The sequence below is a fragment of the Canis aureus genome, chromosome 5 (assembly GCF_053574225.1).
Source record: "Canis aureus isolate CA01 chromosome 5, VMU_Caureus_v.1.0, whole genome shotgun sequence".
Lineage (NCBI taxonomy): Eukaryota > Metazoa > Chordata > Mammalia > Carnivora > Canidae > Canis > Canis aureus.
This window is the reverse complement of record NC_135615.1, coordinates 33,311,956-33,339,072: the sequence shown is the minus strand read 5'-3', so window position 1 is coordinate 33,339,072 and position 27,117 is coordinate 33,311,956.

The window sequence follows — 27,117 nt, the reverse complement described above, 5'->3', positions numbered from 1 at the left end:
CTTGGGTGAGGAACAGGAGTGCAGCATCCTCAGAAAGCACGGTCAAGTTGCATCCTTCACAAAAGTCTTTGCGAGTCTAAAGTTGGGGGGAAATTGGCAATGTCATTCTAATGAGTGACACTGAGGGTCTGGCCTCATGGGAACCACACGGTCAGCAATTTAAAGAGTAGTAGTGAACATATCTGTAATTTAAAAAAAAACAGAGCATGTGCTCACTCACTGACCTCATGCACTCCCTTCCTCCGAGCTCTGACCTCTTCCTCCAAAATAACAATGACAAAATTCTCTCTCAAGGTCCTACTCAAGTTTCAGTTGTCTTTACCCATAGACGCCATAACCATCAGCATTCTTACCATACTGGTCTCTAACTCATGTCAAATCTTCGCATACTTGCTTATATGCAACATAGCACATGGCCCATTGCTTTAAAAACATGTATGGAAATGATTTAACAAACACCCTGCATGGATATCAAAATGCCTCCAAAGCGGTGAAAGGAGTCTGGCTTCTGCTTTGTCACCAGAGCACCAGCCATTACTCTTGGTCTGGATTTGACCGAGTTTCTCTCCTGGCAGCCTTTCCCTGGCTCGGATGTCACCCCTGCTCCATCTCTGTGAGCTCTACCTCCCACCTGTGAGCTCTACCTCCCACCTGTGAGCCCCACAGTACTTTCCACTCAAGAGGGCCATATGCAGAAGGGCTGAAGGCCAATTGGAATCATTCAAACTGATGGCCCATTCCTAACTGATGAGGGTGGCTCCGGAGACCACTGGTGGGAGGAGTCCAGCGGCCTAAAGAGGCCGGAATGTGCTAATTACCATGATTGTGCTTGCTACCAGGCTGACCACAATCATTTCAGAAAGCATTCCATGGTGGACTTTCCTAATGCCCAACCATAACCTCCACAGCCACCACTCTCTTGGACATTCGTCATGCAGAAACGTGCATTTGTGTAAACATGTACACCCGTATGTGCACGTGCACACGTGCATGTATGCATATGTAGGGGAAGAAGCTGCCAGGTGGTGGGAAGTGGTAAGAGATGGAACCACCCAGGAGACAGATTTCACTTTCTGCAACCTTGTCATCTGACCTTGATTCTAGTATCTCTGTAGCCAAATAAAACTCTTTCCATTGATCTGAATCAAGGTGATGTGACTAAGGGATGACTCATCAACAGGCCCAATTTTACTACACCAAGAGCAATAGGAAGAAAGGAATGTGGATTTTGAAGGGACGTAAATCTGGAATCCCACTTTTGTCACTTCCTTATCAGCTAAACTAACACGGCACAGAAGACCTACCATTAGGAATTGAATTCCCATGTTCCAGAGTCACAGTCTCCAAGTCAAAGCCAAGTCTGTCTTCAGTCCTTACTGGGGTGGAGTTGCCGGCCCAATACCTCATGGCTCATCTGACCTCTGGGTCCTGGTGGGGCCCCGAGGAAGGAGCAGGGATCCAATCAGAATTAGAGCTACGATTCTGGGCTGCAAACATCCAAACAAATTGATTGGAACAATCAGGAGATGAATACAAGTGCCCACAGGAAACACATTGTGATGAGAATAGGCCGGGAAAAAGGGTTGTTTCTGAAGCATTCCTGTCCTTGGCGGTGTGCTGTCCCCTCAGGTAAAGATCCAGAGTGGCCCCAAAGAATGACAAGAAATGACTGAGATGTTGGGCATTTAAAATCATGGATGAGGGGCAGCCTGGGTGGTTCAGCGGTTTGGCGCCGCCTTCAGCCGAAGGAGTGATCCTGGAGATCCAGGATCAAGTCCCACATTGGGCTCCCTGTATGGAGCCTGCTTCTCCCTCTGCCTGTGTCTCTGCCTCTCTCTCTCTCTCTGTGTGTCTCTCATGAATAAATAAATAAAATCTTTAAAAAAATAAAAATAAAAAAAATAAAATCATGTGATGCCTGAGGTGTAAAGCAGATTCTTATCCAAATCCCCAACACAGATTGTTAGAATCCAACTATTTGACTATAAAAAAAGAGCCTTCGAATGAACTGGGCACCCACAAAACCGCAGTTTAGCTTTATCTCGTTTGTTAAATTTCCTGTCTTAGGAGCCCTTGGGTGACTAAGTTGTTTGGGCGTCTGTCTTTGGCTCAGATCATGATCCTGGAGTCCTGGGATTAAGTCCTGCGTCGGGCTCCCTGCTCAGCAGGGAGTCTGTTTCTCCCTCTCCCTCTGCCCCTCCCCCTGCTCGTGCTCTCTCTCGGTCTCAAATAAATAAATAAAATCTTTAAAAATAAATAAATAAACTTCCTATCTTAGTAGCAAAGTAAATGGAGCTGGCCGCCTAAGCCTCGAGGAGTCAGCTTCCCGAGTCGGGGACTGTGCCTCCGCTGTCCTCCAGAGCCAGCGCTCAGGGACGCTGGAACAGCCCTGGCCGAGGAAGACGGTGGGCGAGTTGCCTACTGAATATTTCCGGCATAAATAAATTCATTGATGGGAAAAGTCTTCCTTAGAAGTCACAAACATGAGTGCTCAAGAAATCTTGATTGATGAAAACGACCACACATGGAGACAGCAAAAGTAGCATTTTTCTGCACTGAACGGTCATGGGCTCTGAATGTAAATGACCTTCACTTGGCTCCTTTGGCTTTTATGCAACAACCACAAGCATTTTCCTGCGATTCAACAATGAATGAAGATAAATGAGAAGTGGATAAAATCTACCGGACCATGTGCTATCTCAGCTTTTGGGTGAACCGGGCCTTGCCCTTCTGTCTCCACCATGCCTCCTGATTTTGAAGAATCTCTGGCTGATAACCTTGATAGACCGAGGAATAGCTACTAGAGAAAGGAGTCAGGAAACAATTTGCTTATTTTGAATGCTGTGGTGGTCCTGAGCTTACAGAGAAATGAGGGACGTGGGACAGAGATTGAGTGAGTTGCAAATGGAAATTGTATTTTGGATATCTCTGTGACAGTAATGGATGGGTCCCAGCCTCCTCGCACTGTCCCTCCAGGAAAGGGCCTTGCTTTGGGAAGCTCACTGACATCGTCTTGTCCTTGCTCACTTAATGATTTTGCTGGGTCTTCCGGTGAATCAGGAATTTTTAAACTTTATGTAAATCAAACAGAATTCTCTTCCACATTCAGAGATGGGCTAAAAGCATGGCACGGCTTCAAGCTTTCTAAGAGTGATGCCTAGTGAAATGCACACTAGTATTCCTTCAGTTTTCCGAAAATTACCTTTTAGAATTTCCACACAAACATTTACATCTCCACTTCTACAGAATCTAGCACTTATCGGGTGTAATCCGTAATGTAGTCGTTAAAGGTACGTTAGTTAATGCTATAAATAGACTAACGCCATTTGTAAGTTGATCAATCAAATTAGACATAGCGTATTTCCATTATTTTTGAAAAAATATTAAATAATATACAGACATGCTTTGCTAGATAAAATTATCTTCACGACCAAAACTTTGGACTAGCAGAAAGGCTCCAAAAAAAAGAAAGAAAGAAAGAAAGAAAGAAAGAAAGAAAGAAAGAAAGAGAAAAAGAAAAAGCACTTTGAATGAAGACGTAGGTGTAAAGGAAATTTAAGAGTTATGATCAATTTAAAAAATTATTAAATGGCCCCTACATGAAATCATATGCTTCTCATGACCTGAATACATTTTTCAGCCCAAGGGTAAAGAAAATTAAGAGGGCTCAGTGTTATTACCCCTGCTAGTGGATGCCGAATTCTGTTTATATTACCATGAATATGTTGCTACTGTAGTAATTTCACTTCCGCAGGCATTGGCTTATTTCATCAAACATTGTGTGAGCCATTTAATACACAAGAGACCAGAGCAGCGCCAAAAATGCCATAAAAATACACTTGTGTTCAAGAAAAAAAAAAAAAAGTCAGTAAAGAAATCTCCATAAACATCTATGGTGACTTAATTAACACGTTTTATTTTTACGTGGCTTTATTATGTGTTATACGCAGGCACTGCATTTCTGCCAAATAACGTGGCGTATTTTTAATTAGACCAAGGGACCAAACCTTGAGTGACACAGAGAAATGGTGCTCATAGAAAAGATGACATATTCTAACTTTCTCTAAAAGGAAAAAAAAAAAAAGGAAAAGCTATTTCGTGGCCTTGAAGTATTAGGGTCATAAACTGATAAAATTATCCAGAAGAGCCTTAGAGACATCAGAATATTCCCCATTTAGGCGGCAATATGTTGAGGAATAAATTTCCATTTTTAGTAGCTCACTTCTGCTCTCTGTAACCCCTAAAGGGCACTGCTGTTCGATGTATCTTTGTAAAGACAAAATTGTGGCTGTTTACTGTGATTATTTAACCAGCTAATGTTTATGGCCGTGCCTGCCTCCTAAACACACCAACTTCGGCCGCGATGTAGTGCCTTCTGCGGTGCCCTCCTCCCGGGGATGGGGGTGCGGGTCAAGGAGAGTGAGACTCTCTAGACGTTTGGGGCGTCCTTCCGGGAAAGCATATATTGATAGATTCAGCTAACTAAAACCTCTGAAACGACATGGAGAACTTTGGAGGAACATTTCACGATTTCATAGAACAGGCTCCAGTCTCATCGCACAGAAAATTACCCTCCAAGAAAGAAATCGTGTCAGTGTCTCAACTTACCCTCCGGTGGTCGTCACGCTCCCTTCTTATCAATTTCATCAATAACATTGCAAAAAAGCCTAGCTTTTGATCTCAGTTAAAAATAAATAAGAGCTTGTTGATGTCATGCATCAACACAGGAATCCGTCTCAAAGAGCAAAGTTCCGGAGTCATTGTGAATGCATTTTCATAATCCTGGAGAAAGGATACAGGCTTAATTTCTTACCTGTAATTTCTCCTAAGGCACTTAGGAAAACTAGGATCAAAGAGGATATTGTTTAGATTGAACAACCAGTCTGTCATAGTTTTAAAATAATATACACGAGATTTTGTCTTAATATTATATGTATTAATGTATAGATATTATATTTCTTGGATTGGAGGAAAGAAAGCAGTCACCTACATGAATGAAAATGTATCGTTATAAAAATATATGCAGGGGGAGGGATGCATAGGTGGAGCACAGGGTTTTTAGGGCAGTGAAATGACCCCATGTGAGACTATAATGCTGGTATGAGTCATTATGCTTTTGTCCAAACCCAGAGAATATATGGCCCCGAGAGTGAGCCTGACTGTAAACTATGAACTTAGGGTGATGATGACATGTCCATGTAGGTTTATTGATTATAGCAATGTACGGCCCGGCGGGGGATGCTGACAGTGGGGGAAGCTGTGCATGTGTGGGTGTGGGGGCATGCGAGAAATCCCTGCACCTTCATGCCTACCTTTGCTGTGAGCCTAAAAATGCCTTAAAAAAAAAAGGTCTAAAAAACCCTCAATGTCATGTGACTCCTAAAGTGAAAAATACACCCCCGTACGTATAAAAGCTCCCCTATCACATTATTAAATCAAACACAATGCTCAAACAATTGTATGATGAACTTCTTGTCACGCAAACGTATGTTGCCTTCCACGGCTCCGGGTCAGCTGCCACGACATCTACAGGGACACGATGCCACTTTACCCTGAGAGCCTTGGGCATCCTCGCCCCTGACTGCTTCCTTGGACGTGGCTGAGTGTGGCTGCACGGGGGGAAGGTCGTCCACCAGACAGAACCTTGGAAGCTCAGTGAGTGCCCCCCTTCCCGTGCCTGTCTTAGCACAACCATGCCTCCAGCCCGGATCCTAAAGTCTAACATCCCACCACTGACCCGTCACTTGGCACCTGCTCTCAGATGTGGTCATAGTCCCTGTGTTACTAACTGAGGTATCTGTTGTAACATAGCTTTATTGATCCAAATGGAAACATCAAGACTACGTGAGCCCAGTGCAATGGTGTGAACTGTCTCTACTTCCCACCAAACGTCCATGAAATTCACCTAACTTGAGATATTCCCTAAAATAGACACAAACTCTCAGAAACCACGGATTCCCACTCAAATAAACAGGATGATTCACTCCGGGTTTACATCAACACAGTTCTAATTTTTGATGCTACTTCTAAAAATCCATGGAAGGGAAATAATTTGGAAAAATCCACCCAGAATTATAATCTATTATAATTATATTAATTATATTATAATTATAATCTATGACCCATATTTATTTTTTCACTTTTAAAGCTTCCACCAGTGATGGAAGACAAAATAATAAAGCATGCCGAGCATTTGGGGGTCTGAATTTTAAACGGTGAATACTGTCAGGGATGAGGACACACTGAGCACTTCAGGATATGGGGTAACTGGATTAGGAAGAAAAAGCCATCAACTAAGTGAAAGCGTTCTGTCTTCCCAAAGCCCACCCTCCAAAACTTGCCTTGGTGTCTCTTGTGTAACATATTCTTCTGGACTGTGATGCTCTTTCAGTCCTGGGGGGTCCACAGGCATACTTCTCTGAAATACTCTTATTTTCAGCCTTTGTCCAATAACAAAGATGATTTACTAAATATTTCAGGGCAAAATCACACGGGTGCAGGGTAGAGGCTCAGCATCTGGAAGGTGGGTGATTCTGAATGCAACGGAAGTAAGAGTTTTTCGCCACGTCTTCTCCTATTATCTTCACCATACATTTATTGATTTAGAAATCAATTCTGTTATTGCTGCGGAATATTTTTTAAGAGGAAGTATGGGTTGGAAAAGAGGTCTCTGTGGGAAAATTAACAAATACTCAGCGTGAGTGATACTGAGAGGAAAAAAAAAAACTACTGCAATCAATCAGTATTTTGGGAAAGAAGGGAAACCTGGTAAGATGGGAAGAAAAAAATGTAATAAGATAGTAGCAGACATAAATGAAATAAGGATGAGAAGAAAACAGAAGAGAACGAAATCTGCCCTCCAGGAGCAACGTCTATCAATCTGGTCAAAATGCGTAAAGACAATAATTCAAAGTCTCCAGAGACTGAGCAACGGGTTTACAAGAATCATCTGTTCAGAAACATCCACCAGAATCGTTGTTTTAAGTTGTAGCCATTCTGATACGTGTGCTGGGTGTGTCCGCACACTTGCAGTTGGTGTTCCGTGTGTCTGAAGACACTGAGCATTGCTCCGTGCACTGCCTGGACTTCCGTACATCTCGTTCAGTGGAAGGTACTTGCCAGGCCCGTGCCCAGGTGTGGGAACCCCACCCCAGCCCCAGCCGGCAGCCAGCCCCCGCCCCCCAGGGTCCAGCCATGTCGGACCCACTAGGGAGCCACTGGGCCCTTGCAGAGACGCCCTGGGCGAGTAACGACACTGCACACCCCCGATGGGGGTCCAGCCCGGTACTGGCGGGTCCGTCCGGTCCACGCAGTGTGGCCAGAACCCACCGGCCACGCTCCCTGTCTGTTCACTTGGTTCTTCTTTTTCAAGCTGCTTAAAATGAAAGACTGCATTTTTAACCTGACACCTTTCTTCTTTTCTGAGATAAGTATTTTCCTGGTATCTCTTTCCTCTAAACACTTCTAAACAGCTTTAGCTTCACTTCAAAATTTTGACATGTTCCACTCTCCTTTTCATTCGGTTCAAAATCACTTTTAATTTCTCTGGCGGCTGTGACAGGGAAACACGGGCTTTTCAAAAAGTAGTTTTGTTAATTTCCAAGTGTTTAGAGGTTTTCCTGTTTTTCTGCTGCCGATTGCTGGTTTTATCACAGTAGGATCAGAAAACGTAAATCTGTATGGTTTTACTTTTTATTTTTTTTTATTTTTTTTTTTTTGGTTTTACTTTTTAAAAAAAAATTTGCTAAATGTTGTTTTATGAACCAGAGCACAGCCCATATTGGTGAATGCTCTATGTGTGATTGAAAGTGATCCTTCTCTTTTTTAGAAAAAATGTTTTATTTATTTATTTGAGAGACAGAGAGAAAGAGCATACAAGCAGGGGGGAGCGGCTGAGGGAGAGGGAGAAGCAGACTCTTCGCTGAGCAGGGAGCCCAACATGGGACTCGATCCCAGGACCCCGGGATCATGACCTGAGCCGAAGGCAGATGTTCCACCCACTGAGCCACCCAGGCATCTCCGATCCTTTTCTTTCTTTTTTTTTTTTAATTTTTATTTATTTATGATAGTCACACACACACACACAGAAAGAGAGAGAGAGAGAGAGAGAGAGGCAGAGACATAGGCAGAGGGAGAAGCAGGCTCCATGCACCGGGAGCCCAACGTGGGACTCGATCCCGGGTCTCCAGGATCGCGCCCTGGGCCAAAGGCAGGCGCTAAACCACTGCGCCACCCAGGGATCCCTCCGATCCTTTTCTTAAAAAGTATATATATATATATATATATAATTTTTTTTTAGGGGAAACATACTATAAATGATAAAAAAAAAAAAAAGTAGCCCAACCTCACTGGTTTCAAGAAATTCTGTTAGAAAATAAGGTTTAAAAAAACAGAATCCAAACACTGGAAGATTCCCCAGAAAAAAATGGTCTGTAGCCTGGCCTCCGCTGAACCAGAAGTCTTACTGCCCCAATCAGGTTGCAGCGTTACTCCGGGAGCGTTTTGAGGAACACACTCGAATGAGAAATTTGGTTTATCAATCAATTGGAAGAAATTTTATTGACGAGTCATATTAATTTTAATTTAATTAGTCTTTTCTTCCCGTTTTTTTTTTTTTTTTTTTTTTTTTCCTATTCTCTTTTCCCTCCTTCCTGGAATGAATAGGAGAACTATGTAAACATTTAGGAAAGTGGAGTGTGACCCTTCATCTTTCTCCCCTTCTCTCATTCTTCAGCCTTGCCAAAACAGACCCAAGGTGCCTTCCAGAAAGGGACCTGGGTCGCCTCTCTTCTGATGAATCTGAGGCTCTAAACTATCAAAAGAGAGTATAGCAATTTGGTGTGCTTCATGGACTCCTATCCATGCACATCTTTGTGCTAAATCATGTGTTAAATCCTCTTAGCTAATCATACACATGAAGTCAGGTTTGACTCCGTGAATGCTTAAAACACTGTCTAGACTTGTCTGGTTTTTAACTCCCCTGCATAAAACCCCGCATATGCTTCTTGCATACTTGTGTGTTTTTGTTAGTGTGCTCATTAGCTAATAGGATCACTCTGTTAGCACTGGGCGATTTAAACATTTACTCTCTATTATGCTACCCTAGACTTTTCTATTTGCTTCCATGGGGCTCTATTACATCATCCTAAGACTCTGGGGGTTTAAACAATGAACATTTACTCAGTGCCTGAGCTGGAGGGTGAGCAATGTAGCTTGGGCCCAGCTGGAGGGCCCAAGAGGGTCGGGCTGTTCCAGCTCACACATGGGGCCATGCTCACATAGATCATATAGACCGTGCTCACCAGGACTTGGGCAGCCAAGTTCTGCTCCATCCATCTCTTCTACTCCAGAAGGTCTTCTCAGGCAAGTTCTCATGACTTCGCAGAAGGGGAGATCCTAAGGGATCCTGAGGTCCAGGCTCAGAACGGGCACATCACACCCGGCTGGGTGCGTTGGCCAAAGCAAGCCACAGGATAGGGCCGGATCTCCTGCTCTATTTTGGCTGTGTCTGAGGATTTCACTCAACCAAAGAGCCCAATAAATTATAAAAAGGGCAATCTATCACTTGGTCAGGAAAACCGCTTTTGTTGTAACAAAGCTTCACAATAAAGAACAGGGTTGAAAATAAAATAATGACTTGAACACCAGGTTCAACATACATATGAAAGAGATCATATTCAAAATATATTTCATTTTAATTAATAATTATAGCTGATGTTTATATTAACATCTACAACCAGCATTGTCCCTGAGAGTTTCAGATGTACTTACTCATTTTATCTTTATACTAAGTCCTTGATTGTTACCCTCTACCTTCTAGATGAAGAAATGGGCCCAGAGGCAACTCACCCGGTGTTCTATGGCCAGGAAACCCTCGAGTCCAATCTGGCTGTCCCTGTGCTATGCTACCTCTCAATATCCTTCCAACTGGATGAATGAAAACATAAATAATATAAATAAATAAAATCAACCGAGAATCCCACTACCATAGCATATTACAATTAAAATATTCCTTAAAAATGACATATTTGGACACCTTCGTTTTTCACTCAAGAAAACATGCCATGAGAGGCAAAAGGAATGTCCCTATTCTACTGGCAGCAGGTGGTCGAGCCACACCCCCAGCTCCATCCCTCACAGGTCCTACAACCCAGGCCATGGGAAATCAACTGTGATCAAAGGCAAAAAAATCCATGGAGAGAAGGAAAATGTATAAGGGAGATTTACAATAATAAATACAAATTATAACAGATCAATAAGCCAAGTCATAGGTAAATGAAAACAAAAAATAGAGACTTTTCAGTCTGAAACACTTGTATTTCACTTGATGTGAAGTTCCCCTAATAAAGTTTATCATTTGTCTTTATAATCAACCTTAAAACAAAAGTTTATGTAGCCAGCATCACACAGATGGTATCCGTATTGCAAAGTTTAGGTACTTATTCTATAAATGAGGATAATAGATAAGGGGCATTAATTTAAATACATACATATATAATACTTGTACTTACAAAAATATATAATATTTTTATATTTACATACAGTTATATTTTTGATGGTTTTTACAATTATATATTCATTGACATCTTTACTGGGGTATAATTGGAAGGTTACAATTAAATGATTTTTTAGTGACTTTATAGAGTTATACAACTATCACCAAACTCAAGTTTTAAAACATGCAATTATATATGCTATTTCATATCTCTATATATGTATTATGAAATATGTATGATATATAATTTATATGTCTTATGTTCATATAACATGTGTTACATATATAAATATGGACAGTATACATGTATAGGTACGTCAATTTAATTAATATACATGTAAGTTATGGTGCATCCATCAAAGATCAATAACATATATACTTACTACATCCGTACGCTTATCTACACCGTGTACAATGTACATGACCTGGGAGACGTGTCCCCTGAACCGGGCCATCCACCCCGACCAACTTCAGCTACCTTCCTACCTATAAAGCGAGCAGCACTTTAAAAGGAAAATGAAGGGATTATTTGAAAATACATCATGACTAACTTCCATTCACCCAGAGTGTGTCCACTGTATGGGTTTTCCTATCCCAAGAAATTACTTCATTTGTATTCTCTATAAACTTGGTTAACCATCAGAGGGTTTTTTTTTCCCCCAATCAGAACACCACTAGATAAATGGAAATTAAAAAATAAATTATGTCTCAGCAGTAAAGATTACAGCGAGCTGCAGGGTGGGTTATAAGAAACTCAATGGCTTCTCATTTTCCCGTGCACCTTTGGCAACCGTGCATGAGGGCGTAGCCTCCTCCCCAGCTAAGGGGAGACACAGTGACTAGGAAAGCATGACTTTGCAATCATCGGGCATCATCAGAGCCAGGGTGATCATTGTCCAACATATGGCCTTCAATGTGGCCTTTTCGAAACTGCCCATGTCAGCAACTAAGGCCCCAAATCTGTGTCATGTCGTGTCGTTTGCCCTGGACTATGATTGGATTCACCTCTTACGCTACTTCTTGATAAAGTGTCCACCTGTTTAAAACTCTGTCAAGTACAGGATCGGATGCTGGTCCTGGTTCCGTAGAGGAGATGCTGTTCGTTTTCCTGAGTGAAATCTGCCATTCGCCACCAGAAGCCGCATCACTAAATTAGATGATTATCATCTCCGTCGGTCGACTGCACGTGTGGCAGCCTGGTTGATTGTAAGAAGTGGTTTTAACTTCCCACATAATTCCATGATTGGATTTCCTGAGAGAAGGTTTAACCAAAGCGTACACGTACGCTCAGGCTTATTATAGTAAGCGAGTCATTAGATCATGTGCTCATATATTTTAAGGAGTGTCTGCTATAATTTAGGCAAATCATTTATCTCTTTTTGTTAAATGGTAACGTTAATGTACAAGTTGAAACCCTTACGCAGGCATAGGAAACATTTCAGAATATCTTTTGTTTATCCTCAAAACCATAATATTTAAGGTATTTAGAAACTGAAAAATTTTCCAAATGTTCCACGACGTAGATGTCCAGTTTTAATAATAAGAAAAATAGGTTAAGCATCATACTGAAACTGTAGAACCTGGGAAATGGGTAGTTATCTAACTCATAAAGTTAGATATATTTTCATATATATTTTTCATATATATTTCATATATATTTTTATTTTACGCACAAAGGAAAAAGTAACGATCATTGTTGAGGCTTATACGCGTCTAAATGCAACAGATTGATTTTCCAAATCGGAGCGATCAAGGATAGTAGACGGGCGGCCCTGAGGGCCCGATTCTTCCCCTTACCTGCAGCCACAAGGCCACCTAGCTGTGCGAGTCCTCTGAAGATAGGGATTGTTGGCCCCCACTCGCTGAACTGGGCTTGCCTCCGTCTTTCTTTGGCCAACAGCATGTGGTACACGTGGCAGCGGGCCGCTCCAGGACTAGGCCTCAGGGCCATGGTGTGTTTTGCTTGGTCGGTCTTGCACCTGCAATCTCCACGGGAACGTCCCAGGTAAGGCCATGTGAAATCAGCCAAGAGCCAGCCAACACCCAGGCAGAGATGGCGCCTACCACCCTCAGCGGGCTCCTCCCACCTACGGCCCTGGACGCAGACCTGTGCACGCTCCCCCTTGTCTCCCGCTGAACATCTGTGGCTACTTGTTGCATCACATTATTAATATATCAGGTTAAAGACGGGCGTCTGGATTTCGATATGAAGAATAAACAAGCCTTTGCAAAAAGGAAAGCTTTATATCTCCTTCAAGTGAAATCTCAAAGTTTATTGGAGAATATTATGGTCAATGAAATAGCCCCATCATAGAAGGGCAAATACTATAGGATTCCACTCATGTGAGGTGTCTAAAGAACCAAAGTCGTAGAAGCAGAGAGTAGAAAGGTCACCGCCAGGAGCCAGAGGAGGGGGAAAAGGGGTGTAAAGTCTCAATTACACCCCGTGATTAATTCTAGAGATGCGGTCTGCACCATGGGGCCTATGGGTGGCATGCTCATTGTGTGCTGAAGACGTTTGTCACAATGGTCCGGCTCACCTGAAGTGCTCCTGTCGCAGAAACAAACCACACCAAAGAGTCAGAGGAAGCTTGCTGGTGATGGGTATGTTTATTATACTGATTGTGGTGACGGTTTCACGTGTGTATGCCTGTATCTAAACCCATCAAGTTGTATACGTTAAAATGATCTGTTTTTTTGTGTCAATTATATTTCAATAAAAGCTGGGAAAGGGATCCCTGGGTGGTGCAGCGGTTTGGCGCCTGCCTTTGGCCCAGGGCGTGATCCTGGAGACCCGGGATCGAATCCCATGTCGGGCTCCCAGTGCATGGAGCCTGCTTCTCCCTCTGCCTGTGTCTCTGCCTCTCTCTCTCTCTCTGTGACTATCATAAATAAATAAAAATTTTTAAAAAAAAGCTGGGAAAAAATATCTAAGACTTCAAGTTCACAGCTTAATCAGAATTCATTGTTTTAATTATTTTATATTCTTAGAAATTGTGTATTTTTTTAGATTTTATTTTTAAAGATTTTTTTTTTTTTTCATGAGAGACACACAGGGAGAGGCAGAGACACAGGCAGAGGGAGAAGCAGGCTCCCTGCGGTGAGCCTAGATGTGGGACTCGATCCCAGGACCCCAGGGTCACAACCTGAGCTGAAGGCAGATGCTCAACCACTGAGCCACCTGGGCGTCCCAGGATTTTATTTATTTATTTTTTTATTTGAGAGACAGAGAGAAGGAGAAAGAGGAGAGAGGACAAGCAGGAGGAGAAGATGGAGACAGAGAAGCAGGCTCCACTCAGGGAAGGGAGCCCTATGAAGGGCTCGATCCCAGGAATCTGAGATCATGACCTGAGGTGACGGCAGATGTTTAACCGACTGAGCCCCTGCCAGGCGCCCTCATGTGGGTATTTTAAATGTATAAGCATCTCATCCTTTTTCATTCAAGACCCGCCTTCCATCCTTACCTGGCAGGGGAGACACCATGACCACGAAGAATGGCTTTCCATATATATTTTTTTTCTCCCTTTCAACAACAGGCCATTTGAGGAATGAATGCATCAATACGTATGTGGCCATCTTCCACATGTGGTCTTTTATGTTGAGGTTATTAAAAAATAAATGCCTACAACTCTGAGAGTTTATCAACCAGTTCACGTTTCCTTTGAAAGGACAATCATTTAATAATACCCAAAGCACGTGGAGACGATGGCCAGAGTGGACAGAGCTGGAGAGAAGGGCTCCTTCCTGGGTGACCCTGCTGGGACCTCACAGGCGCTCACCGCTGTGCCAGGGACTGGATTACCTCAGCCCCATCCGCCTCATCTGCAAAAGAGTCGAAGAATCTCATATGGAGGAAATGAAATGAAATGTCATGTATCTTATTTTTATGGGTTTGTGTATATTTACATGTATGGACTTTAAAAAAAAAAGATTTTATTTATTTACTCATGAGAGACACAGAGAGAGAGAGAAAGAGGCAGAGACACAGGCAGAGGGAGAAGCAGGCTCCATGCAGGGAGCCCAATGCGGGACTCGATCCCAGGTCTCTAGGATCAGGCCCTGGGCTGAAGGCTGTGCTAAACTTCTGAGTCCCCGGGGCATCCCTACATCTATGGAGTTTACATGCGTCGTGTCGACCGTGAAGCACCGTATTCACAAGGTCGTACCAGCGTACACCATGCACAAACCTGTCCCAAGCCTTCGGGGCCTTCAGCCTCTCCCACTGACTTTTTCCCCGTTGTGGTCTCAGTGTATTTATCTGGCTTGGTCGTTTTAATTCTGTGCTAGGTGGTGTCATCCTGATGGCCAGCCGACCCTGCGACCAGTGTGGGCACGGCGTCCGGTCCCGGCAAGTGGCTCGGAGAACCTGTGACCGGGGTCACCTGGCTGCAGATGCCCGTGCCTCCCCTCGTGGGGCAGCCGACTGTCGTTTACCTCCCGCCCTCACTATCAAGCAGCCTATCTAGAGTCTATCTCAGTCTATCAAGCAGCTCCGATCAATGCCCTGCGGCCCGACAGCGGGTCCCCGGCACCTGAGCAGGGGTCCCGAGCGCCAGGACCACAGCAGACCTGCCGTCCCGTTGAGGAAATGGCACCTGTGAGCTCAGACCTCATTCCCGGTGCCGTTGGCCTTTTAATTATCTCGTATCAATAGGCTGACCTCGCATTTGCTTGTCAAAAGCAGTAAGGTCATTCTACAAGCACTTCCATTCCAATTTCCTACTTGTCTTTCCTGATTAGAAAACCCTATAAACTATGTAGCTTTGAATTTAGAGAAGCATTATTCCTGAAGGTTTTGCTGTCCTTCACGCTCAGAGATGACACCTGTGACCCAGGGATGGGCGCACCTGCTCTGAGCGGCAGGAGGACGGATGCAGCTGGTGCTGCCCATGGATGACCACGTCCTGTGGGGGTCACGGTGCTGCCCACACCCCTGAGTCCTCAGGGTGGGTGCCCCGGAGCTGTGCCCGCCTGCAGAGGAGGCCCAGGGTGGGGGGCACATCGGGGCAGCCCGGGGAATACGCGCCAACACACCTTGCACAGACACACATGCATGGAGGCACATATACCGAAAGACGCTTTCAGAAACTGGATTCAGTGCTATTAAGTGCACTGGCTTCTATTTTAGTGTCATCTCTACGCTTTTTTCAGGTTAGAACGAAGTGTTGAAATGCGTGAAATCGGATAATACACATACTTTGGAAAAATATGCATGGGGTGCAGAAATAAATGCTGCAGAGCCTCCCACGGGTCCACCCTCCTCATGAGACAGCAGGGGGGCCCGGGCGGAGCTTAGGTTCTGCCCAGGTGAGCAGGGGGCGGTCTCCGCTGCTGTTGGGGCCCGGCAGGGGGGCTGGGGAGGTCAGGAGTGGCTTCCTCAGGACAGAGGGGAAATGTGGGCTGCTCCCCACACAAGCTCACATCTCGGGGTCCCGCAGTGGGGTGGGGGGGCTGAGAAGGACCAGCAGCGATCTACTGGCCTCCTCCATCCTCTGCTGCCATCACACCTGCTCGGGGCTCTTGGGAGCACAGGTCACACGTGTGATCCAGGCCTGGGGGGCGGCGGTGTGAGTGAGAACTTAGGGCCTCCATCTCCTGGAGCCCCAGAGGTCGGGTCGGGAGAGGACACAGCTACCAGGCCTGCCCCACCCTGAGCCAGGGGAGGGCAGAGCAGACCTGGGTGGCTCAGTGACTGAGAACAAAGGCTGCCCGGTCCACCCGCGCCTGGTGTGCGAGCCACTCACGTGGGCCCCATCCTCAGCCAGGCCAGGTCGTAGATACGCGAGAGGAAGAAGAGATTCTAAATGTTTTAACCACTGAAGAACACAGCACATACATGAACCATGTTGAGCTGTGAAAATAAAGAAATGATTTTAATGGACACACTGGACACGTGGAGATACTTTTGAAACCCTCACAGCCAAGGTGAGCAGAAGCAGTGGATGGGGAAACCAATTTCACACCATGAGTTAAAGATAATTTTCCTCCCTAGCAACCCAAAGCAAGTGCAAATCTCTCTCTCTCTCTCTCTCTCTTTAGTATTTTCTTTTGAAAGGAAAATAGCCACAAACAAGCCAAAGCAGCCCTGACCACGGCAGGACTTTTCTGATGCAAAGTCAGTGTGGAAAACATCAATTATTGCCAATATCCACTTAAAAAAAAATTCCACCAATCACTCATAAACGGCAATTGTTGTGGCAAAATTCTTTTCGAAATACTTCTTGAAAAATATCTGTTACCCACAATTTAAACGATGTGGCTTTACGTTTGTATTCCTTTCATGTTGCGAGATATTTCCATAACTTGCAATTTTCATAGAATGAGATTATTTTCCCATGTGTGGTAAGTAAATGTAGGCAACAAGATACAAACCAGTCGGGTGTTCTGTGGATTCCAACAGCGTGATCGTCACAGGAGTGGCTTTAAGGAATAAAGCAAAGCCGTGGACCCGGTTGTGGCTTAGTGGCCAGCAGGGCGCCGCATGCATTCAGGTATCAGAGGTGTATGTTTGTTCGTTTTTTTTTTTTTAAGATTTTATTTATTTATTCATGAGAGACACAGAGAGAGAAAGAGAGGCAGAGACACAGGCAGAGGGAGAAGCAGGCTCCATGAAGGGAGCCCCACTTGGGACTCGATCCCGGGTCTCCAGGATCACACCCTGGGCCAAAGGCAGATGCTAAAATGCTGAGCCACCCAGGCTGCCCCTCAGAGGTGTATATTTTAAAGAAAAGATGGGGCGCCTGGGGGCTCAGTAGTTGAGTGTCTGCCTTCAGCTCAGGTCACAACACCAGGGTCCCGGGATCGAGTCCCACCTCGGGCTCCCCGCAGGGAGCCTGCTTCTCCCTCTGCCTGTGTCTCTACCTTTCTTTCTGTGCCTCTCATGAATAAATAAATAAAACCTTTAAAAAATTGTTTAAAATAAAGAAAAGAGCACCACATGTGTTGGAGGAGCTGAAGACCAATCATTTCATGTCACCTGGATGTGGTCATTAGAACAATACGAGCAAATGGCATTGGATCCACGGAGACTGCATCTTCGGAGCTGTACTTGGAGAGCCCCCTACTAACCCATCCTACTTAGTGTCTATGTAGAGTGACCCTTCGGGGACAGCATGGAGCACTGGGAAACAGTTTTAGAATAAGGCAGATTCGGGGTACCTGGGCGGCTCTGTGTCCCTGGGGTCCTGGGATCGAGTCCTGCATCGAGCTCCTCGCAGGGAGCCTGCTTCTCCCTCTGCCTGTGTCTCTGCCTCTCTCTGTGAGTCTCTTATGAATAAGTAAATAAAATCTAAAAAAAACATAAAAAGTAAAATAAAATGAGGCAGATTGGATTAGAATGCCCAACTACATAAACATAGGGAAATGTACATAAATCCTGAGTCCCTGATTCCTTATCTGTAAATAATGATTACACTTACTGAGAGGGCTGGGCTATCGTCTATGCCAATTGTACACCATGAAGAAGGAGCTTAAAAGTGACTTTTGGATGGTTTCTTTGGAATTCAATGCAGTCTGGACGATGACTCTGGTTTATTCTATCCGATGGCTTTATGTCATCGGATTTTACTCCAGAACATGTATTCGACTTGACATCACTCCTTATAAATTAACTGACAAAGGTAAGCCCAGACTCGTGCACCTCTACTAATAATTTGGATCTGAGAAAAAATTAAAATAAGGGGGAAAAAATCATTGTAGGGACGGCCCATAATTGCCAGCAGAATGCACCCTCCTCTGAAGTTGGGTGGGTGGGTGGCTCCGTCCCTGCTGCAGACATGCTAATTGCTTGCACAGAGTTGCTTTTGGCGATTAAAAATGATTGACCTTCATAAAAAAAGAATGACATCCTGCCATTTGCAACAACTTGGATGGGCCTAGAGCTATCCTGCTAAGTGAAATGAGTCAGTCAGAGGAAGACAAATACCATATGATCCCACTCCTATCGGAATTTAAGAAATAAGCAAAGGAACAAATAACGAAAGAGACCAAAAACCAGAGTCTTAAATGCAGAAACATGTATCGGTTACCAGAGGGGAGAGGCGGGGGCATGGGTGAGAAAAATAATTGGCCTCTTCCTGGGAATGTATTCTCCTAGTTTTATTTTTCTGTGAACAATTTAGAGAATTAAGGTGTAAGGCAAGGGTGCAGGGCAAATGGTCTAGGGGAAAACAAGGCGGATTTGGGAGCAGACCAAATTGGCTTGAACTCCATTTCTGAAACACGTAGCTGCACGAGATGCTCCTCTCTGACCTCCAGATTCTGCGTCTGTAAAGTAAGCGCAATACCTGAGTTTTCTGCAAATCAGATGTTCTACAAACTGACCAGAGCACAGTAGGCCCTTCGTTCATGTACTTCCTTTCTTTAATTTTTCTCTTTTCTTGCCATCGTTACTGAAATATAACTGACAGATGGAGGTTTTATATATTTAATGTGTACAAATGGAGGTTTCTGATATTTGTAAAATAATCACTGCAATGAAGCTAATTAATATATCCATCCCTTCACACGGGCACCATTTTTTTTTGTTTGTTTGTTTGTGAGTGTGTGTAGAACACTTAAAATCTGCTCTTTTAATTTTTTAGATTTTTTAAAAAGATTTTATTTATTTATTCATGTGAGACACAGAAAGAGAGGGGCAAAAACACAGGCAAGGGAAGAAGCAGGCTCCCTGCAAAGAGCCCAGTGTGGGACTCGATCCCAGATCCTGGGATCACGCCCTGAGCCAAAGGCAAAGGCTCAACTGCTGAGCCACCCGGGAGTCCCAAAATCTGCTCTTTTAGCAAATCTCCAGAATGCATGAGAAACTCAACGACAAAACTTAAAAGGGAACAAAGGACATGAACAGACGTTTCTCCAAAGAAGACATCCAGATGGTCAACAGGTGTATTAAAAAAGTGCTCAGCATCACTCATCATCAGGGAGATGCAAATCAAAACCACAAAGCCACAGTGTGATATCACCTCACACCTGTCAGAGTGGCTAAAATCAAAGACACAGGAAACAACAGGTGTTGGCGAGGATGTGGAGAAAGGGGAACCCTCATGCCCTGTTGGTGGGGATGCAGGCTGGTGCGGCCGCTGTGGAGAACGGTGTGGAGGGTCCTCAAAAATTCAAAAATAGAGCTGCCCCACCACCCAGCAATCCCACTTCTGGGTATATATACATATATCCAAAGGGAATGAAATCAGTGTCTCAAAGAGATGCCTGCACCCCTAGAGTCCTTACAGCATCATTCACGACAGTCAAGGTATGGAAATGAGCTCAATATTCTTTAATATTCCGTTGTTCACGACGTGTAACTGACATCATGACGTGTAACTGACATAACATTGCGTAAGGTTAACGTAGGCTGGGATGACGTGGTGCAAGACTTCCTTCACTGAGCACCATATCCCGAGGCATTAGGGATGTTCCTGAACATTAGTGATGTTGATCACCTGTTAAAAAACTTGCTGGCCATTTGTCAGTCTTCTCGAAGGCAGGTCTATTCAATTTTCCCGCCAAACGTTTTTATTGCATTATTATTATTATTATTATTGCCATTGAATTGTACATGCTCCTTATGTATTTTGGATATTAATGCCTTATCAGATATATGTTTGCAAATATGTTCTCCCATTTTATGCACTGGCTTTTTTTTATTTTATGGGTGGTTTTTGTTTTTGTTGTTGTTGTTTCTTGTTTTGTTTTCTTTCACTGTGCAAAAGCTTTTTAGTTTGACCCAGTCCCACTTGTTGATTTTTGCTTCTGCTGCTTGCTCTTTTGGCGTCTCACCCAAAAAAACTGATTGCCAAGACTCATGACAGGAGCTTTTTCCCTCTTTTCTCCCAGGAGCTTTGCAGTTTAATGTCTTATGTTTAAGTCTTTCATCCGTTTCAAGTGAAATTGTGTGAGTGGAATAAGAGAGAGGTTCAATTTCATTCTTCCGCATGCAGATGTCCAGTTTTTCCAGCACCATTTATTGAAGAGACTGTCCTTTTCCCGTTGAGCGTGTCAGCTGCCTTATCCAACAGTGGTTGGCCACACACACATGGGGTCATTTTTGGGCTCTCGGTTCTGTCCCATTGGTCTACATGTCCATTTGATACCAGTACCATCCTGTTTAGATTATCACAGCCTTCCAATATGGTTTGAAATCAGGAAATGTGACACTTTCCACTTTGTTCTTCCTCAGGATTGCTTTGGCTATACAGATTCTTTTGTGGTTCCCTATAAATTTTAGGATTTTTTTTTTTTCTGTTCTTTTCTGTGAAGAAGACCATTGTGACTTTATAGGGACTGTATTGAAGCTATAGATGGCTTGGGGGTAGTATGGACGTTTTAGCAATGATAATAACACTTCTGATCTGTGAACACAGGTATCTTTCCATCCATTTGTGTGTCTTCAATTTCTTTCCTCAGCTGGAGGGATACTCCTGGGGCACATACACTCATAGGGTCAGCCAAGGGGTTCAGGCTGGTGGCTTGCTCTTGGGAAGCTGCAGAAGCCCAGAAGGGATGTCTGTTGGTGAAGGTCCTTTATGGGCCTTCCAGGGGGTAGCAGGGAGGGTCAGGAAGGGCCAAGGTGGCTGGCGTCTGTGAACTGGATACTGTGAGGCAAAGGTCAACAATGTAGGGTGTCCAAGTTGGGTGTGCTGGCCCATGGTTTCTTTAGTGGGGAAAGATGCTGTGTTGTCTGCAGACAGGCCTCTGGGAAGCGTGGTGGCTCTCGTACGTGGCCATGTCCACAGTCGGTGCCGGCGGGGAAGCCTACTGTGTGCAGCGCTCGGGAGCACAGGGCAAGCTTGTGCTCACCTGCTCCCTTTCCTGGCGAGGAGAATCCTGTCTTGCTGGGCATCCCCCTCCTGGAGCTGGGCAGTGCCACTGTGGGGGTGGCATCATGTAGGCAGACTGAAGCTGCTCTCTCTTGCTTTTTGTGGGTTATTCTCAGGTTTTGTCTTGCTGAGGTTTCTTAAAGAGGAGGCCAGAGCCCTCCCTGAGCTGTTTGTGTTCACGGATACCCGTCTAATTGTTGATGTTTGCACGGGGACAGAGGTTGGGGTCATCTGCTCCACTTCTTGGCGACATCAATCTCTAGTATTCTTAATCTTTCAGTGTCCATAGGATGGAGATTTGAAGGATTCGTCTTGCCAAGGTGACAGTAAAATCAGGTGCATCTTTTTATAAGTTGCTACCGAATACAATCATATGGTCAGTTAATTAAACAAGAATAAGAAATGACAGTGAAATAAATGTAATTTCCTTCATGTAAAAATAAAACTATAGGTCAAGTTCCCTTTATGTCAAATGCTAATTTTCCCCGAATATAAGTTTGGGATGCTCCATGTATCTTTTAGAAGAATTTGTATACCTGCATTGTCTGTAATTTTCTCCAGTAAGTTCTCACCCATCCTCTGTTGTTTGTGATCCCATGCTCCCACGTTGGTGTTTTATATAGCTTTTGCCTTGGCTCTCCCTTGTTTCAATCCTCTAAACCTGTCAAGAAGAACTTAACCTGTTTTATTGTTCCCGTAAATTCATATGTAACTGGTAGCTAAATCCAATTTGTGTCAATCTGTCCTTCTTCACAGCCTGTTCTAAATCTCCCAGCCTGTTTTACAAAAGTAGAATCCTATTAACACCAAACAACCAGCTCTGTATTTTACTCAGTAGTTATTATGGTCCTTTCAATGTCACAGCGCATAAAGATCCTGGCATCGCCACTGATATATTATGGCAAACCTCTCAAATTCACTTTTCTGGGTGTGTCTGTGTGGATACGTCCCGAGAGTGTGCCCCAGTTTATAGAGATTGGCAAGACCTACTGTTACCTTTGTTTTAAATTTACATCCTGCCCAACATGAGTGTCAATGACCTGGCAGGGAACTTCCAAATAGTATTGAGTCTAAGAGGTTTCACATTACAGAAATAAATAATTAAACATTTTAAAATTTAATCCTAAGGCTAAGTGACAAGATAAGAACATTGCAAAACTATTTTAATTGCTGTGTCTGATTTAATGGATTTGACACACTGTAGAGTAACCTCCAGGGGCACCCCTATCTGAAGGACAGTACAGATGGTAGCACTTCCTCACGGCCATCATCCCATTTATAATATTAAAGGAATATCAAATGCACGCTCCACTACTCTGAGCTCTGCTTTGCATACTCTCTAATGTGCTTGCCAATTTTTATTCAACGGGAGTTTTTTATGTTGAATTACTCACCACCCTTGCCTGTAGAATGCTATCCCTTGGAAACATCTTCTCTCACCACGGCTTAAACTCACACTGCTACTCTGGTGTCCCCACATCTACACCAACAACTGCAAATCTTTCCAGTGGTAGAAACACATATCTCTGGGCAGCCTGGATATTGCCAGCTGAATTATTTCTACTCCAAGGGGCTCAAATATGAACATAGCATTTTCTAAAATATATTTTAGAAAATTTCAAAACATATTTATGCCTCTATGTATCCTACATAAAACAGTCCAAAACTAAAACCATATTTTGCCTTACACATTGTTTTAGCTCAAGTAGGAAATACCACTACACAGCACTATTTTTTATTTCTGCCCCTTTATTTTTGTTTTATATGCCTTATACCAGCCTTTTATCACCTTGTATACCAGTGGATTTTAATATTGAAAGATTTTTCATTTTCCCCAAATGGAAGGTTTTTTTTTCTCCAAATTTAATCTCATAGAAAGTCAATATGATGGTCATATAGAGAACTGTTTTTACTTGGAAATTTAGAGTATTTTGTTTGTTTATTTAAAACATTTACACATTAGTGAAATTTAAGGCATTTCCTTATTATAGCACAATCAATGAAATAATTATATTTTTTAACGTTCTCAAAATGTTTGATTATTAATTACACTCAAGGTACTGTTGAGTCATTTTTATTTCTAATTATCTCTGTATCTGAGGGTACATCCTTGCAAGTTTTACAGTTTTATTGCAATCTTAGAATGCTTTTCAAATAAAAATTTTAGATACCTAAAAAGGTAGTGATAATACATTTTTGTTTTAAACTATCTACTAAATGTACATACTTAACTGGCAAGCGTCCCATAGGAAGAGAGTAACAAGGATAAGAATTATGGTGAACTAACCATCAGAAGTCATGCAAACAAGAAGACAATGGAGGGAAATATTGCAATATCTAAATTTAGAAGAAAAGAGAATCACCAAACCAGAGTCTTGTATCTGGTGAAATTTTTCTTCAAAATTGAAGGATCATTAACCCCTCTCAGGAAAACAAAAACTGAAGGAATCCATTGCCAACAGCATTATCAATTAATTTCATCTAATTGCCATCTGTAGAATACTCCATCCAATAATAGCAAGATTTATATATTGTTCCCAAAGTATAAGCTCACAGGGAACAGTATAGACCAGAATAGACCATATTTTGATTCTAAAATGTACTTTAACATATTTAAGAGAGTATAAATCTTATGGATTTCTCAAACCACAATAAAATTAACCTAGGTATCAATAATAGATGAGAATGATATATGTCAAATCTTTAAATATTAGGAAATTTTAAAAGACACTATTAAATAACATTTGGGTAAAAAAAAGTTCTCAAGAGAAATTTAAAAACAATTTGTCTGACTTGAAATGAATAGGCAATGCATCAAAAGGAGTGGGATACAGCAAAAGCAGTGCTTAGAGGAAATCTTACAGAATTAAATGCACATATTAGAAAAGAAGAAGTATCTAAAATCAATGACCCATAAGTGTCCATCTTAGAGAACTAGAGAGAGAAGGGTTATTTGGTTCCAAATCAAGCAGCAGGAAAGAAGTAATATTGGAACAGAAATGAATAAGATTGAAGACAGAAATATCATGTAGAAAATGAAAGAAAATAAAACTTTTTGAAAAGATTAACACAATTGCTAAACCTCCAGCCAGATTACAGACAGACAGACAGTGAAATTAGACAGAAATTGCCAATACTGGTCGTGAAGGAGAGCTCATCACAATGCCCCATGGACGATAAGAAGATAATAGGAAATAATACAAGCAAATTTATGTCCAGAGATTGGACAACTTAAATATTCCAATTCCTTAACATTATTGAAGACAATAAATCAACAATTAATAGGCTTTTGAAAAAGAAAATACCAAGCCCAGATGGATTCACTCATGATCTGAGTCATGAGACCCTTCAGATGTGTATCAGTGGATCATATACTTGGGGGATGATTGCCAACATATATATATTGGGGGATAGAAATAAAGGAAGTTTCCAAAGGGATTTTTACATGTTAAAGTAGACTTACAGGATCCTAGGGATCAGGCTAAGGTTGCTTTTTGCCCTTAGCAGAGTATTAACTTCTAGGCAGCTGAGTTCCTACAAGAAGGTCACTCTGCCTGTCTCAAGGACTTGTCAGTGGGCTGTAAGTAGTAAGAAAATCTAGTGTTTTTTCCTTTCACCTTTGTTTCCCACATCGCTTCCCAGCTCATCCCTTGATGCCAGAATTACCCTCAGGCCAAAATAGGACAAAGACATTACAAGGAGAGATAACTACTGACCAATATCTCTCATGAACATAGGTGCAAAAATTCTCAACAAAATACTAGAAAATCAAATCTAAAATTGTATAAAACAAATTATACACATGACCAAGTTGGATGCAGTCCAGTCTACAAGGCTGCTTCCATGCTCAAAAAATCAATCCACGTAACCCACACATCGACAGACTAAAGGGAAAAACTATACGAGCTTATCAATAGACGCAGAAAGCATTTAACAAATGTAACACCCATTCATGATTAAAAAAAAAAAAAAAACTCTCTTAGCAAGCCAGAAATAGAGAAAACTTCCTCAACTAGAATAAGAATGTCTAAGGAAACCTTACAGTGAAATTCAAACATAATTGTGAGAAACTGAACACTTCCCTGCTGATATCAGGAACAAGGGAAAATGTGTTCTTGTACCACTCCTCTTCAGCAATGTACAGCACACTCTAGGTAGTCAGAAGATTAAAAAAGAAGAGCTATGCATATTATAAAGGAAGAAATAAAACTATCTTTATTCAGAGGTTACCTGATTTCTTATATAGAAAACCCTTCAGATCAACCAAAAAAATTCTGGAAATATGGAAAGCTTGCAAGATGCATGCTAATATATAAAATTTCATTGCTTTCCTATACACCAGTAATGGACAATTGGAATTTTAAAATTAAACAATTCTATTTATAATAACATCCCCCCAAAATATTTGAGTATAAATCTAACAAAATATGCACAGAGTTTACATAAGGAAAACTAGAATAGTCCGTTTAAAGAAAGCAAAACATATTTAAGTAAATGGAGTAACATTCAGTTTCCATTGATTAAAAGACTCAATACTGTGAAGTTGTCAGTTCTTCCCAATTTGGTCTATAGAGTCAATGTGATTGTAATCAAAATCCAAGTCAACTATTTGTAAATCCTGACAGACTGACTCTAAAGCTTATAGGAAAAGTCAAAAACCAAAAGTAGCCAACACATCATCAAGGAAGACAGTTGGAGAACTCCCTGTCCCGTGTCAGGATTTAACTCTCATGCCCCATAATGAAGTCGGTGCTGCAATGGTGGAAGAACCAAGGACCAGTTGTGAAAGAGCCCAGACACAGTCCCCCTGGTAAATGCACCCGGCTCATCTTGAATCTGAAGGATGTAAAATCTGGGCTTGTGTGGTGGCCACACAGAGTGAGGGCCTGTCATAAGAGGATAGAGGAAAACCAGGTTTGAGTTGTAAGAACTACTCCTAGTTAATCTACGCCCAGTGCCAGGTTTATCTTTTCCTTTCCCCGTCTAGGTATATGAGCCGATAAATGTCCTTTTTCCTTAATCCAGTTTGGGGAATGTTTTCCATAACCTTCTGTAGGAAGAACCCTAATGGCAGTATGGAGCTTTCATTTTTTAAGATGCATGCTTGTCCTTTAGCTTTGACCACCTTGATGAGAATGTTTCACCATTCTAAAAAGATCAAGAGAGACTAGATGTACTTTTAACTACTGAGGGTTACTTAAAGTTGTTCTTTACGGGTGACCTGTACCTTTTTGTTTCTAAGACTTCATTCATCAATTTAACACACATTAGGGGCACCTGGGTGGCTCAGTGGGTTAAGCATCCAACTCCTGGTTTCAACTCAGGTCATGACCTCAGGGTGGTGGGATGGAGCCCTGATTGGCTCTGCACTGGGTGTGGAACCTGCTTAAGATTCTCTCCCTCTGCCCTCTTGCATGTGCTCTAAGCAAATTTAAAAATTAAAAAAAAAAAAAAAAAAAAAAACACTTGTATTAAATATCTATGCTATGTGAGGAAATAGGGATGGAGAGCAACCAAAACAAAGTCCTGGTCCCAAAACTGTGACATCTCAACTATTTAAATTCTGGGATATTCTGAATGTGGGCATGCCTAACTGCCATGTGTTTATAATAAATAGTACATACTCTCATGGTTTTGGAGGGAAGTCTTACTGATGTAGTGGTAGGATTATCACCTACTTTTCCTTGGCCTGCCAGCTTGAAGCAAGGGAGAAGGGGTGTCCTACCCAGCCTTGAACCCAGTGTGTAGCCTCTCTTGTCACACCACCTAGCATCTCAGGTATGAGGCACCACAAGTCTTCTGCAAGTG